The sequence below is a fragment of the Chenopodium quinoa genome, unplaced genomic scaffold (genome assembly GCF_001683475.1).
Source record: "Chenopodium quinoa cultivar QQ74 unplaced genomic scaffold, ASM168347v1, whole genome shotgun sequence".
NCBI classification, from domain to species: Eukaryota; Viridiplantae; Streptophyta; class Magnoliopsida; order Caryophyllales; family Amaranthaceae; genus Chenopodium; species Chenopodium quinoa.
Window position 1 is genome coordinate 1,053,583 of NW_018742763.1, and position 14,657 is coordinate 1,068,239.

The 14,657-nt window shown below is 37.2% G+C and overlaps 2 long non-coding RNA genes across 2 annotated transcripts; one reads left to right on the top strand and one right to left on the bottom strand.

Moving 5' to 3' along the window:
• Positions 1 to 6,389: 6,389 nt before the first annotated feature.
• On the bottom strand, positions 6,390 to 8,211 carry LOC110724395. Its single transcript, XR_002511962.1, has 2 exons — positions 7,753 to 8,211; positions 6,390 to 6,562 (listed from the first exon to the last, which is right to left on the bottom strand). It is a non-coding gene; the product is annotated as an uncharacterized LOC110724395 (long non-coding RNA).
• Positions 8,212 to 9,345: 1,134 nt separating this feature from the next.
• On the top strand, positions 9,346 to 13,731 carry LOC110724396. Its single transcript, XR_002511963.1, has 8 exons — positions 9,346 to 9,730; positions 10,915 to 11,018; positions 11,127 to 12,031; positions 12,113 to 12,161; positions 12,521 to 12,568; positions 12,891 to 13,016; positions 13,227 to 13,300; positions 13,411 to 13,731. It is a non-coding gene; the product is annotated as an uncharacterized LOC110724396 (long non-coding RNA).
• Positions 13,732 to 14,657: the final 926 nt, after the last annotated feature.

Consider the following 14,657-nt stretch of genomic DNA (forward strand, 5'->3'; position numbering starts at 1 on the left):
TTTTATTTAGCCTAGCTTGGAATGCTTTGTGAGATATTTATATTTTCCCTTCTTTATTTCCCTTCTTGTTTTCATAGTTTAGGAATAGTTTAGGATGAGTTGAATGGTTCGAGGATGTTTGCTATCAACACCTTGAGGGTGTTTGGGGTCATTGGCGTTGTAGTCGAATGACCACTTATTTGTCGATTGGGATTTATATGATTTTGCATGCACCCTTGAGCTCTTCTTTTCCTTTTCTTTTCTTTTCCTTTCTTTTCTTTCTTTAGTTTCTTTTAATACAAAAATATATTCCAAAAAGATTTTTGTTTGAGGCAAAGTTTTGTGTTTCTTGTTATAATTGCTTATGATTTGGACATAATACCATTTGGACTTGTATATTTGAATGATTGTCTTCCTAAATGTTAACGGTTTGCACGTTTTAAGAGTATGTTCGGTTGATTCTAGGATACTATATGCTAAGGTAGTGTGTTTAGAACTTTTAGGACCTTGAAGCTCTAGTCTACTTGCTTATGGTAAGGCAGTGTTGCTTCCTATAGTGAATTTGAAGCTCATAGTGAGTTTTTGCTACAACCATGTGAGGTTTCATTTTTCTAGCCTTCTACCTACTTTGCATGAGCGGCATGGATCCTTGGTTGTCGCTTACCTTATCTAGAACTTGACTTTTATCTCCCGATATCGTGATCGAACCATTTCGGAAGGACAAAGGTACCTTTTCGGGGTGGTTATTTTTGGTTTTCTAGGTTTCATTTTTATATATTTGGTTTTTGGGTTTACATTTGCGTCCTTGCTAGCCATTTGAGCCTTTTACCTTCTTTTCAAGCCATATTACTAGATTTCTAGCCATTTGGTTCCATTTTTGGTTTTTCTAAAGCTTATGGTTCTTAGTTAGTTGGTGTTTCTTGGATTTAAAGTGTGGATATTTGGTTCATTTGATGAGCAAGTTTGTGTTGTTTATATTTTGTGAATAAAGGTAAGTGCAAGTTGAAAAACCGTCCATAGTTAAAAGAAGCGAGGACAAAGCAATAAAGAATGGAAGAAAAAGGGAGCATATGCAAATGCTTTGATAAAAGTGAAAAAAAAAACGATGAAAAATGAAAAGAACAAAAATCTTTTGATGAAGATGTGGTCTCCCTAGTTTAGAGCATTGAGGACAATGTTCCATTTAAGCTTAAGGGGAACCGTTCTTACGCTTTTTGTATATATGTTTGCGATTTTTGCTTTGAATAAGCTTGGGGGTGTTGGTATTTTTGTTTGGTGATAGCTTGAATATGTTGTTAAGGATTGATCACCCTTTGCTTCACATTTTAGGTATACCACCAAATTTCGAATTTTAGCCTACATTTACCCTTTTTGCCCATACATTATAACCGTTCAAAGACCTTTTGACCTTTGTGGTTGAGTCACAAGTCGGTGGAGGGAGATAGGAGCCAAGCTTATGGAGCGGTTTTCATAGTCAAGATGTTGAGTAGCCCTAAATTTCTTCTTTTCCGGCTCCTTCGAGGAATCATTGAGATGCTCAATAGAGATTGATTTGAAACTAGTACGGAGAATGCGGTAAGATTGTTTGGGATGAAGGGGAATTGTGTTTCATTAGGTCTCTATGCTTAACATGTTTTATAATTCAAATCAACCTTGGATATCTTGGAACGTCCATTCCCTTATTTGTTTAGGAAGTTTTGCATCCATTTGTGCTTGATCATTTGCAAAAGTCCATTTCATTGGCATGTGTTTTCTCTTTTGTTTTTTTTTTCACTTTTATTTTCAAGCTTTTCCTTGTTTTTGCTTTGAGAGTTATGGGTTAAGCTCTTTTGGAAACCCTTACAAGACCTCACTCGTCCTCATTGGCGACTTTGGGGTTTTAAGGGCTTGTTGTAGCTACCAACCGTGATTCCTACGTTAGTGAGTTAGTGTACATTCCCATCCCTTTCTCTATCTTTTCTTTGTGGAATAAGCCATTCATCTTTCCTTACTTGTTTTTATTTTGCTCGAGGACGAGCAAAAGTTTAGCTTGTGGGAATTTGATGAGTGCCATATATGGCACTCAAATGGCGATATTTTGAGATGTTTTTGATCTCTTTTATAGATTTATTTCTATCTTTTTCTTTGTTTTGGCCTCTTACTCTCTAGTTATCTCTTTCTTGTTTATTTTACCTTTTCTTCTATTCCCCATAGATTTTATCGTCTTTTCTCTTTTATTTGTTCTCCTTTCTTTGTTTGTAGGTATAAGGTGGAGTCCAAGACCCTTCATGATGATTTCTTGGGTTAGAGGATACTCAAAGTGCAAGGTGGAAGCTCTCACATATCTCACCAGGCAAGGAATGGCTAACTTTAAGAATTGATGATTGCGCTCGCGTGTAGCGCTCGCGTGAAAATATGGTGTTGCACCCACCATTAACTCCAATTCGTGACTACCATATCTAGTGACGATCAAGAGGAGCATACCACCTACATCGAAGAGCGCGCTGAGGATTTCCCCTGTTCTAGTGGCACGGGCACGTAACTCTTTTGCGCGGGCGCGCCACCAAGGATCTCTGTTCCTTACCTAGATCGTCGCGGGCGTGCATTCTTGTGAGAGGGCGCGCCCGTACGGGTCTATTTATGGACGTTTTCCTTATTTCTCCGTAGTTAGTTATACTATAAATAGCTTTTCCTTCTACTTTTGAAGAACAAATAGATAGACTTGAACTTCTATTTTTGTACTAGATTTTAAAGAGAGAAATTGGTGATTTCTACATTTGATCTTCTTCTACTTTGAATGCAAGCACAATTCCTTTTATTTGATCAAAGTTTGTAAGATTCTTCTTCTTCTTAATTCATTCTATTTGATTTTGATTAGTGTTGCAATTTCAAGCTTATTGATTGATTTGATCTTGATTAGTTTGTTTTGCAATGATGATGATGAATTTGATGATTAGTTTAGTTTTGCTTCTTCAATTAACCATGATTAGTGAGTATATTCTTTTCTAGGGTGATGGTGAAACATGTATGAATGATGAATCATTGCTAATTGAAGGATTTTGATTGATTGAATGTTGTGATTAAATTAGTTGATAGAATTGTGCACGTGTTTCGATTGATAGGAGTAGTTAACCTTGATTTTCAAGCTAAATTGCATTGTGATTCCTAATAACATGACCACTTGATTTATTGATTGAATTTGATTTGTAATTCTTCTTACTAGTCATTCATAGAGAAAACATAGCTTGACTTCTAGGAAATAACCTTTTGAGTTCTCTTGATTGCAATTACTATTTTCCCTTGCAACATTTGGTTGATCGATTCCCCTCAATTAGCATTCCTATCTTAATTGCATGTGGATTAATCCCTATTGCTTTTGATGTTGAATTTCTTCTTTGATTTAGTTGCTTGAGATCATAGTTTACATAATCAACACCTTCCCATTCTTCGAAGTAGCTTGACTCTAGGCTATAGTAACCTTTCTCCCATTCCTCGTGGTTCGACCCTTGACTTGCCCCTATACTTTCTTTAGGATTGGTTGAGAGTTTACAAATTTTGTTGATAAGGTTTTAAGCATATAACGACGTGTTTAGATCCTCTATCAGTATATTTCTTAGCTAGCGTGTTGGGGAAGCATGTATGATTGATAAATTGTTGCTAATTTGGGGATTTTGATCAATAGATTGTTGTGATTAAATTGATTTATTGATTTGTACATGTGTTTAGTTTGATAGGATTGATCAACCTAGATTGCTAAACTTGATTGCATTGTTGATCTTGATGACATGACCACTTGATTTGAGATTGTCAATTTTGATTTGTTTGAATTGTGATTCTACTAGTTTGTCATTCATAGTGGAAATCTAGCTTGACAATTAGTCTAGATAGCCTTTTGAACTCTTTGATTGCAAATACCATTAGCCCTTGCAACACTCCATTGCTTCGAGTTACCCCCAATTTGGCACCTCTGTCGTGATTATATGTGGAACCTTATCCCTAGCATATTTGTGATTGATTTCTTCCTTAATTTCTTGCTTACGTGACTAGCTTAGCTTATTCTACTTTCACACTATTGCTCTGAGGTAGCTTGACGCAAAACTATAGTAACGTTCCACCTATTCTCCGTGGATCGACTTGGACTTGCCCCTATACTAGGTGTAGGTTTGGTTATAAATTAGTTGACATAGGTAAGCTAGCTTAATAACATAGTTTCAACCCTTTTCAAATGGCGTCATTGCCAGGGAATGGCGTAGTTTGTTTGCTTTAGTTTGTTGAGTCTACTTCATTCTATTTGAAAACAAAAAAAAGTATTTTCTCTTTAGGTTACGCTTGTAGCCGTGTTACTAATATTTTCATTGAGTTTTGCATCCATAGTACACGTGCTTGTTCACTTGTGCCTTTCGATCCGAAAATTGAAAGAACAATCTCTAGAAGAAGAGTTGCTTCAAAATATTTGAGCCCCAATCCATCAAGAGAAGAGGTACAACAAGAATTTGAACAAGCAAGCATGGGAGACAATCCAAGGGTTGCTTTGAAAGAGTTAGGGATTCCCGGTGCTTATAGGTTCGAAAGTGGGATTGCACCACCTACAACACCCACTAATGATTTTGAAACCCGACCAGCTATGATCACTTTGATCGAGAAAAGGCAATTTAGTGGAGCTAAACATGAGAGCCCCCTAAATCATCTCAAGAAGTTTGAGAAATATTGCAACAAAATAAAAGTAAATGGTGTGAGCCAAAGGGTTCATTCGCTTAAAGCTCTTTCCCTTTTCACTCATTGGAAGAGCCTTGGAGTTGTTGGATTAGTAGGTGAAACCAATTCATTGAGAACATGGACGAGGTCACCAAAGAGTTCTTGTCTAGGTTTTATTCACAAAAGAAGACGACGGAAGCTAGAGCTCTTATCCAAAGCTTCAAGCAAAAACCTAATGAGAGCCTTTATGAGGCTTGGGAGAGGTATAAAGGGTACCAAAGAGAATGACCTCATCATGGAATCCCAACTTATCAAATCATCTAAATCTTCTATGGTGGTTTGAGTCCACAAGGCAAATCGTGCTTGGATGTGGTGGCCGGTGACCCTATTATGAATTGCACGGAAGAAGAGGTGGTGCACATAATTGAGGATGTGGTTAGGCATTACATGGATTGGCAAGATGGGGAAAGAGAATCTCCAAGCAAAGGAAGTGCGGTGTACTCCATCGACCACCTTAATGCCATCAACAACTTCACCTCTCAAGTTTCAAACATAGGGAAAGAGATGTCTTCGATTAAGGCCAAGTTGGAGAGTACTTCCTCTCAAACTCCAATTTTGCCCTCCCAATTTAACGGGAGAGGTATATCTTCTAACCCTACTCCTCCTCCCTCTTCTAATAACAGGCCTAACGGATGCTTGTTTTGTGATGTGTGTGGTTCTTATGATCATGATGCATCTAATTGTCCTCACTCTTATTCGGATGTATGTGATGACTTTGATGGTAATGAGAATGAGCATGTGAACTATGTGTCTAATAACAATGGATCAAGGTTTGATAATTAACGAGGTCAAGGTAATAGAAATTACCACAACCAAGGTAATTTTGACAACTATTACCAAGGTGGTGATTAAAGGAACAAAGGAAACCAAGGTTTCTGAGGCAACTATAACAACCATGGTTACAGTGGCCAAAATCAAAACCAAGGCTTTGGTAATCATAACCAATATTTTGGAAATCAAAATCAAGGTTATGGTAACCAAAACCAAGGTTATGGAAATCAAAACAAAGCTAGAGGTAATTGGAACAACCCAAATAAGGGCAATTTTCAAAGCAATTCACAAAAAGGCCCTCCTCCCAACTTTTTTCCAAAGACCCAAGCTCAAAATGATAATTCCTATGCACCACCCTCTTCTTCTAGGTCTAATTTGGAAAAAAACATTGTAAATAAAACCAAGTTGTTGAACACTTACATGGCGGTTAGTGATAAAAAGTTCAATGAGATAATGACCTACAACAAAATGCTTGAGAACCAAATATTCTAACTAGCAAATGCTTTGAAAGACCATGCAAGCCCCTCTTCTTTACACTACTACAAAATACGCTTTACAAAACGCCTCAAATAGACAAAACAGAACGCTTTAGAGGCGTTCTTCAACTAGGGTGCCTTATAAAGTATACAAGACGCTTTTTGAAGGCGTTCTATAATTAATAAAGAAACAGAACACCTTTCTTAGTTAAAAGTTTCCTTTTCTATTGTTAAATAAATTACATAAGAAAGAAAAGGAGGCACCTATTTCACTTAGACGTTGCATTTTATGAGAAATGGAAGCGCCTATCTAACCAAACTGACCTATTAATGTCTAAAATATAAAGCACCTGTGATACTTAACTCCTCTTTTCTTAATTTTTTGTTTTAAAAAATAAAATTACTGTGCAATGCTAGAAGAAACTGAAATCACGGTAAATTTATCCCCTAATCTTTCGATTTAAAATATTTTACTGATTAAAATAATTACAGTAAAATACAAGTATTTATATTTGCAACAAGTACAGAAAAAAAAAAACAAATGAATAAGATTCAGTCTTCTTGATTTCTGAAAGCAAAACTTGTCATCATCTTTGTTCAATCTGCAAAGAATAAACAAAAAAATTATTATTTGAACAATTAAAATAAAAGTTTATGAGACCTAAAAATTCATGTTCAAACAAAAACAATTCAACAATCATACATAAATTATATCACGGTAAAATAATTATATAATTGATACTAAAAGAGGAAATTCAAGTTTATCTCCTAGATAAACATGATAAGTATATCCCAGGGTACTTTCGTAAAAATGCAGTAAAAGTGGGGTTATTTATGTAAATTGAACATTAACTGAAAATTCAACTCCGTCAAATACTCTTTGTCACTTTGGTAAACAATTGTTTCTGGAAAAATCATCAAAATGTAATTTTCGTCAGCAAATTCTGTCAACAATCATTGGCGATGCACGGTGGTGATGGTAGATATGGTGGTTATGGGGTTTGTTTTTCTTCTCTCTCCTCATCTACATTTTCTTATGTTTTTATGGCGGAATGGCTGCCCGATTTAGCCGCAAAGCGGCAGTTAGGTGATGCTTTCCCTAAAGGGTTTGTATGGCCCTACTTTACACACTTTGCTATTAGGGTTTTTATTTGTTCGGCCGGTCGGGCTACAGCCGCGAAGCGGCGTCACGGAGTTAGTTTGTGGCGGAATTGTTGGCGGTGGAACACGAGACTCTTTGACGGTGGTGGCTGTGATGGATTTTGGAGAGGAAAGGTGAAGGTCGGGGGGAATGGCGTCATCTTCTTCCTCTTTGAGCTCTTCCATGGCTTCACACTAATAACGGCATGCCTTCAAAAAGTTTACACTGTTAAGTTAGTGGGTCTTTCATTTTTTTAACTTTTTCCTTCATTTATTTACCAATTTGCCATGGGATTTACCAATTTTGTTTATCTAGGAGATAAATGGGGGTCTCCTCATACTAAAATAATATAGAAATTAAAAAAAAAAAAAAAGAATAATTAAACCTTGTAATTATCAAAAATAAAATTATAAAAGTTCAAACAAATAAAATCAAATTCATAATAGTCAACCTACTAGAGTACTAGATTCTTTAATAATCTGAAGAAAAAAAACGTCCAGCATACCCATTATCTAATTAAAAATTTGACTAATTTTGAACAATTAATCATTAAAACAATCGGAATTAGAAAATTATAGCTAATTTGAGCAAGTAGATTCAAATCCTAAGGCAATTGTCAAGATGTAAACTCAGAAGAAATATTATACATACCATCGCTGAAACCGTCGAGGCTCGCACCATATAATGCTAGATTTCAAGAAATTACAAACGCCGCCGCCGTTGATGTATTTTAAGGTGAAGGTGGAGTCGATGGTGGTAGTAAAAGTAACACAAATTGATGAAGTTTGCAAAGAATGAAGATAAAACGTCCCTGGTGGAAATGAAAGTAACAATAATGGAGGAGATGAAAAGGTAGTGGAGGGTTAAATTAGGGAGCGTCGAAAAGGGATGGAGGTCATAGAAAATAAGATGGATTATTGTAGAGAGAAATTTTTAAATGGTCGAAATTAGGATTTGATGATGAAATTCAAGGAATTTGATGGGTAAGGAGAGTTATAGAGATGGAGGAGAGAGAATTAAGGGAGGGTTCAATGGTTTGAAGGTGGCGGTTGGCGAGTAAAGAGGGAAGAGGTTTTCAACTGTTGGAAATTAGGGTTAGATAAAGATCAACTGATTTCTTTTAAATAATTAATTAACATAAAATAAAAGGATTAAAATGGCAATTCATGAAATAGAGCGGTGGGGTCTTGTACCTGTTTAATTTTAAGTCATTTAGAAGGCTCTTCCCATACTCAATCGTTCTCTTTTCTATGGAGAACGGTCAAGTCACCCAGGTGTTTAGTATTGTGCGTTACATTTACCCAATTTTGTGGTAGTGTTACCTTCTCAATGCTTAGACCCAAAGAGATCCGTCAATGCTATTGTAACAAGAAGTGGTAAGGTGCTTGAGGAAAGTTTTCCTAGGAAGAGTAAGGCTAAGGAGAGCTCCAATGAGGTTTTGGTTGAAAATTAGAGAGATGATGCACCCTTGAGTGAGATAGTGGTTGAAAAACCTTGTGAGAAGAAGGAAGAGAAATAAGTTGTGAAACCTAACCTATTGTTGGATAATAGGTCGTGTCTACTATCCTAAATCAAATAAACAATTTATATTCCTAACCTAACTCTATCGTGTTCACACTATATAGTGGCAAGCTAAGGTCGAATCACAAGGACTAAGTGTATTAATTCGAGATGCCTTTTTAGTTCCACTCAAGTGTTATTCCCAAATCCCATTCTCAATCAATGTGGGAGATTTGCATTTTCCCCTATTTTATTTTAATCAAAAACAAAATAAAATGCTAAATCAATCAACAAGCTACAAGTGGCAATGGGAGGTGAGGGAGAAGGTGAGGACCACCAAGGGAGGGGACCAACCCACCTTACTCCCCAAGGCAAAACACCAACCATTGGTCCCCACACAAAAACTGGACCACTCCTCCACTTGGCTGGCTAGAAGCCTGCCTTGGCTGCCAGCTGGCGCCTAACACCAAGGCAGGGCAGCCAGCTAGCACGTCGCCAGCCAGCCCGCAACACATGCATCGCTGCTGCTTGGTGCGTGCTGCTAGGCGTTGCTGTGTGCTAGCACACACGTACAACCCACACTAATAGAAAAAATGAAAAAGGCACCCCCTTTTTCGCACCGGTGGGAAAAAAAATTGGCGGAATTTGTATAATTACCTTTCGCATCGGTTCCTTATAAACCGGTGCCAAATCTTGGTTTTTGCACTGGTTTGAACCGGTGCCAAAGTTTTTATTTAAAAAAAAAAAGAAGAGGGAAAGAGGGATTTCGCACCGGTTCTGCCCAAACCGGTGGGAAGAATTCATTTACAACCGGTTCGAACCGGTGCTGTAAATTAAACAAAAAAACGACTTAATCGTGAAATTCGATCTTCTTCTTCCTTCAATTCAGTTTTCATTTCCCTTAGCTTCTGGCTTTTCCACATTCAATTCGTAACCCCCTCGCTGTCGCCTACCTTCCCCATAGCTGTACGTCCTCCATCGAAGCGCATTCTGGGCTTTCTCACCTCCATTGCCGCAACTCGTCTCTTTCTCTCCATAGCTCTTCTCCATTGAAGCGCATTCTGCTGAGCTTTCTCACCTCCATTGAAGCGCATTCTGAGCTTTCCAACTCCATTGTAGCAGCTTCGAGGTAAGATTTATTTCGTGGTCTTCCTAATCTATTGAATTCCTTCGCAATCTAGGGTTAGTCGTTGATTTAGGGTTTTCTGTTCTTTGTGGTTTGCTGTTGTGATTTTAATTTTGAGTTGTGCATTCAACAATAGTAAATTGTTTTAGGGTTTTGATTGTTGCTGTTTTTTTTTTAAATTGATGGTTCTCGTTTGGGCATTTGTTTATGAACTTGATGGTTCTCCATTGCTGGGTTCCTCAGCTTTCTGATTTGGCGCTCAGCATATCTAACGCGTGTACTTAGCTGGAGAAACAGATTCTATGTTGCTGTAAACTGAGCAACCACTCTAGTTTTTGGCAGGGATATTTCAAAGATAGGAAACTGAAATATTAGCTTCAAATATTTTTGTTGTTGTCCCTATTGCATTGAGGTCCTTTTACTTGTAGTTTGTGCTAAAACTTTGGACGTTATTTGATTTGTTGTAATCAAATTTTGCAAAACTGAATACTTCTATGTATGATACTCATATTATGATAGAATTGCAGTATTAATCAAACAGATCAAGGTCTTTTGAACTAATTAAGTGCGAAATACAAAAACTGATTAGTACTCCGATTTATGTAGTTTCTCAATCTGATTTTGTTTACTCCGACTGTTATTTTGTTATGGAGTATTGCAGTAGTAGTCTATGTTGTGTATCTTGCATTTGTAGTCATAAATTTTCTAATGTATATATGATTGTTGAGGTTTAGAGATTGGACACCTTTCACCTAGTGTATCTTATGATTTTGCTGCCATAAGGTGACAGTATATGGCATCTAACTGAGAATGTGCTGATCTTGGTAAAATTGCAAGAAATGAGATGCAATTGTGCAAAGCTGTTGTGGTGTAATATTGGATAAAATTGCAATTGTGTAAGCTGTTGTGGTGTAATGAGCTGCTTGATTTATGTTGGTCATTACTCGTATAATATTGGATAAAATTGCAAGAAATGAGATGCAATTGTGCAAAGCTGTTGTGGTGTAACACGTGGCATAGGCTGGCAGCATCTCATTTAGATTTAAAATAAAGCATAAGAAATTGACCATATAGAGGTTTCCCATGCTTTACTGTGGTAGACTCAGGATACATGCCATCTTAAATAAATGATATTGTGATATTGTCTGCTCAGTGGATCTATTTTACATGTAATTTTCTCCTTGCAGTTGATATTATATCAACTATTGAATTTGACAAGACTGGGGACCACCTTGCTACTGGAGATCGTGGGGGCCAGGTTGTTTTGTTTGAGAGAACCGACAAAAAGGGTGTAAGTGCAATCATGCTTGTTTGATTCACAAAGTAACTTTCTTTGATTCTAATATAATTACATGTTAAGGCCTATAACCTATATATAATGTGATCATATGATATGTAGCCTGGTGGACTTAGAAGATATCTTGTTAGTAGGCATCCTGAGTTTCGCTATCAGACTGAGTTTTAGAGCCATGAACCAGAGGTAGGTATCTTCATTGAATCGACTGTCATAGTTGATGTTTATACCCTTTGTTTGATAGGTATGTGCAGCTTAGAGGAGTTTGCTTTGTGTCTCTTTGAGGTTTCACAGCAGTAATTAGAGTGATTCTTGTATTTTGTATACAGTGTGTTGCTGTTTTCAGGAGTAAGTAGGGATATTGTTCTTGCTGCATATATGGACTTAAAGTCTGTAAATCAAGGAAGGCTCTCCCTATACTTTTTTGTTAAATATAAGTCAGGCCCGAGGAGACTATCCTAAGTGTGATTTATAGTAATTATAGCCTATACATTGAGTTTACCAGGGTTATTTCCCATTGCCTAGATGGGCAATATGGAATTATGGACTTAAAATTTGATTTATGTCAAGGGTTTTGACGATTTTGAGATGAGAATACTCTGTAGCAAATGGCTTGATGAATTTGTAACAATTTATCCTCCCTCTATTTTTCCATTGAAATTTAGAATAGTCTTACTTGATAGGTAACTATGCTCCCTTTAAGTTGACATTGTAATTCAGCATTTAGTAGCGTTACTAGTGGGGTTTATAGCCTTTGAACTAGGTCTATGGATAAAAAAAATTATTGGGGGGTGGGGGGTTGGATATGGACCTTTGGGCAAATCTGTTGGAGGTTTCTTGGAATACTTGTGACTCTCCAATGGCATTGTAAAAAGTCTTTTGGACATGACTTGTTGGCAATCGTTGTTGTCAGGAAGAAGCCTTAGTTTTGGTTCGATATGTGACTCAATTTGAGTGTTATTTAATCGGTTGATAAAATTAAGAAAAAAGAAGAGGAAGAAGAAATGAAGGTAATGCCTTTTACTTTTACTTTAGGTAGACATTTACAGATTTTGGATTTATCAAATAATAGAAGTGTTTGGATGCTGTAGGCCGAATTAAGATCAATGCGGGAAGCTGCACTATGGAGGCAGTCACAAGGTGAGAAACAATTGTCAAAACAATTAAATAAGGATTCTCAATTTTTATTTGTCAAAGAAGGAAAAGGAAAAGGAAAAGGAAAAGGCATATTCACTTGTCCAATCATACCTCTTTTCTGGCCAATTTAAATTTCAGCATTTTTCTCAGTTTCAGCTTTCTAGAGCTGTATTATATTTCAGTTGAGCTCAAAGATGTGGAACAACTTGATTTTTAAACAGCATTGATTCTAATTAGTTCTTGTTAGACAAGAATTATTGAGACAAGACAGTATGATGTTTCATTGATGCTCCAATAGGGCCATTTTTTTTTTTTGCTTTTCCTGACTGATAGCCTGTACCTCAACTTGTCATATATTTCAGGTGAATTCAAGATGTAATAGTAAACTAGTTCCTGCTGCAATAGCGTTGGTAGGACAACTCTTCTTGCTTTTATTAATGACTTATTAGTCTGGGCATTGTTGCATGTCTTTAAACTCCTGTTCTGTCAATTTTTAGATTAATTAGGATCGCATGGGCTTTTGCATGATTCATGTGCTGATTATCTATAATTCTATATTATTCAATTGTGGGGTTTTATTTTATATTCTGTATGTTATTTTATTTTATATTTTATTTTTTGGACGAAAATTGTAATATTACAACTTAACACTCACAAGTCCTATAGGGAATCACAGTCCATCTATTCATACTTTGTAAATCTATAGCATAAATAATAGAAAATGTTATGTAGGTAGCAAGGAGGTACAGCCGTACAGAGCACAGGGATCAGCTCATGCTGGCTACTTGTGCTTATGAGAAACTGCATATACTCAAGTATAAGGTCGTACTTGTAATAAGCTTCGTACTAGTACTAAAGGTAAGCTGAATTTAGCTGTTTGCTAGGTACTAGGATCCTCTTTCCCCTGTATATTTTATACGAAGTATATATGTAGTCTTTTGGATTCTTATACATAACTAATGCATAATTATCATTTTAGCATAATTCTTAAAAGTTATGTGTTTGTTGGTTATTCTCGTCTTCTAAAGATTATTACAATTACCTCCTAACGAGATTGACTTTTGTTAGACATATCACTTGTGGGATTTGCTGGCCTCCAATAGTGGTTGCTGTTCCTGCTTGTGGACATCTATTCTAAGCAGGTTTGTTTAGATGCAAATGTATTAATTTGATCTCTGATGCAAATGTGCTGGGTGGTGTTACTTGAGATTTATTTTTCTTTGCAAGGTGATGCTGATAGTCCCCTTTACAGACTTTGGCAGAAGTAGGCTCAAAGTGGTCAGGCAGTAAGGATTTTACAAAAGCACAGTGAGTTTTGATCAAGAAGGATTTTGGACACCAGAGCTAGTTGAGGCTGGGGCTACAAGATATGGGTTGTTCTTGTGCATTAACTGGGGCTTAAGGATGTAGTACTATAGTGTGATCTGTTATTTGTGGTTCGAGCTATTCTTAGACACCAAGTTGGAGCTGCTCCAATCTCTCTTCTAAGATAATATTAGTAGATTAATGTTGATTTTTTAATTCTTTCTCCATTTCTCCATTATTTTAGTTTTTTAAGTGTAATATTACAAGTTATTGAAGAAAATATATTTGTTTTATGTATATTATGATTATATATAATTATAAAGTACAATTTAAGTGAAAAAAATGCAAATTTTTTTTTATTTTTATTTTTTTGGGGCACTTTTAGCACCGGTTTTGGAACAAAATCGGTGCTAAAAGTGTTTTTAATAATTTTTTTGGGACTTTTTACACCGGTTCAAAGCAAGAACCAGTGTAAAAAGTGAGGTTTTTAGCACCGGTTCTCACAAAGAACCGGTGCGAAAAGTCTTTTTTCCCACTGGTTTTGAACCGGTGCGAAATCTATGGGGTTTTAGCACCCCCCAAATCCAACCCGGTTCAAACCGGTGCGAAATGGGGGGTTTGAACCGGTGGGGAATTCGTATTTTCGCTTAGTGCCAGCATGCCCAGCACGCTGCTGGCTGGTGCGTGGTGCTGTGCGATATGCGAGGCTTCGATGAGCTAGGCACCAGTTCCTAGCACGCTAGCATGCACGCACGACACCATGCCTGCGTTGCTTGCGATAGCAAGACCCAACAAGCCTAGCATGCTGCTGGCCTTGCGATGCTTGCTAGCTAGCGAAGGGCTTGGTGCGTGGCCTAGAATGATGCGATGGCTAGGGCCGGTATGCTAGCACGCCCAACCATGCACATCCACACCACCCGCATGCACGCATCTTGTAATGTTTGTGCCATGTGGTGTGCGTTTGCTAGGCACGCATAGGTTGGGACCTCGCCTAGCCTAGCACTCACATAGCTAAGCCAATGCGAGGCTACGACTAGGCTCGAACTTGTTGCTTGTTTGATTTCACGTCTATTCGAATTTTAAATTCGACTCGACTTGTGACACTCGGTCTCGACGCTTTAAGCTCGATATCCGACGTCTTTGTTCGTAATATTCCAATGACTCATCAAATCCTTCGGATTGATTCGTTTTCTC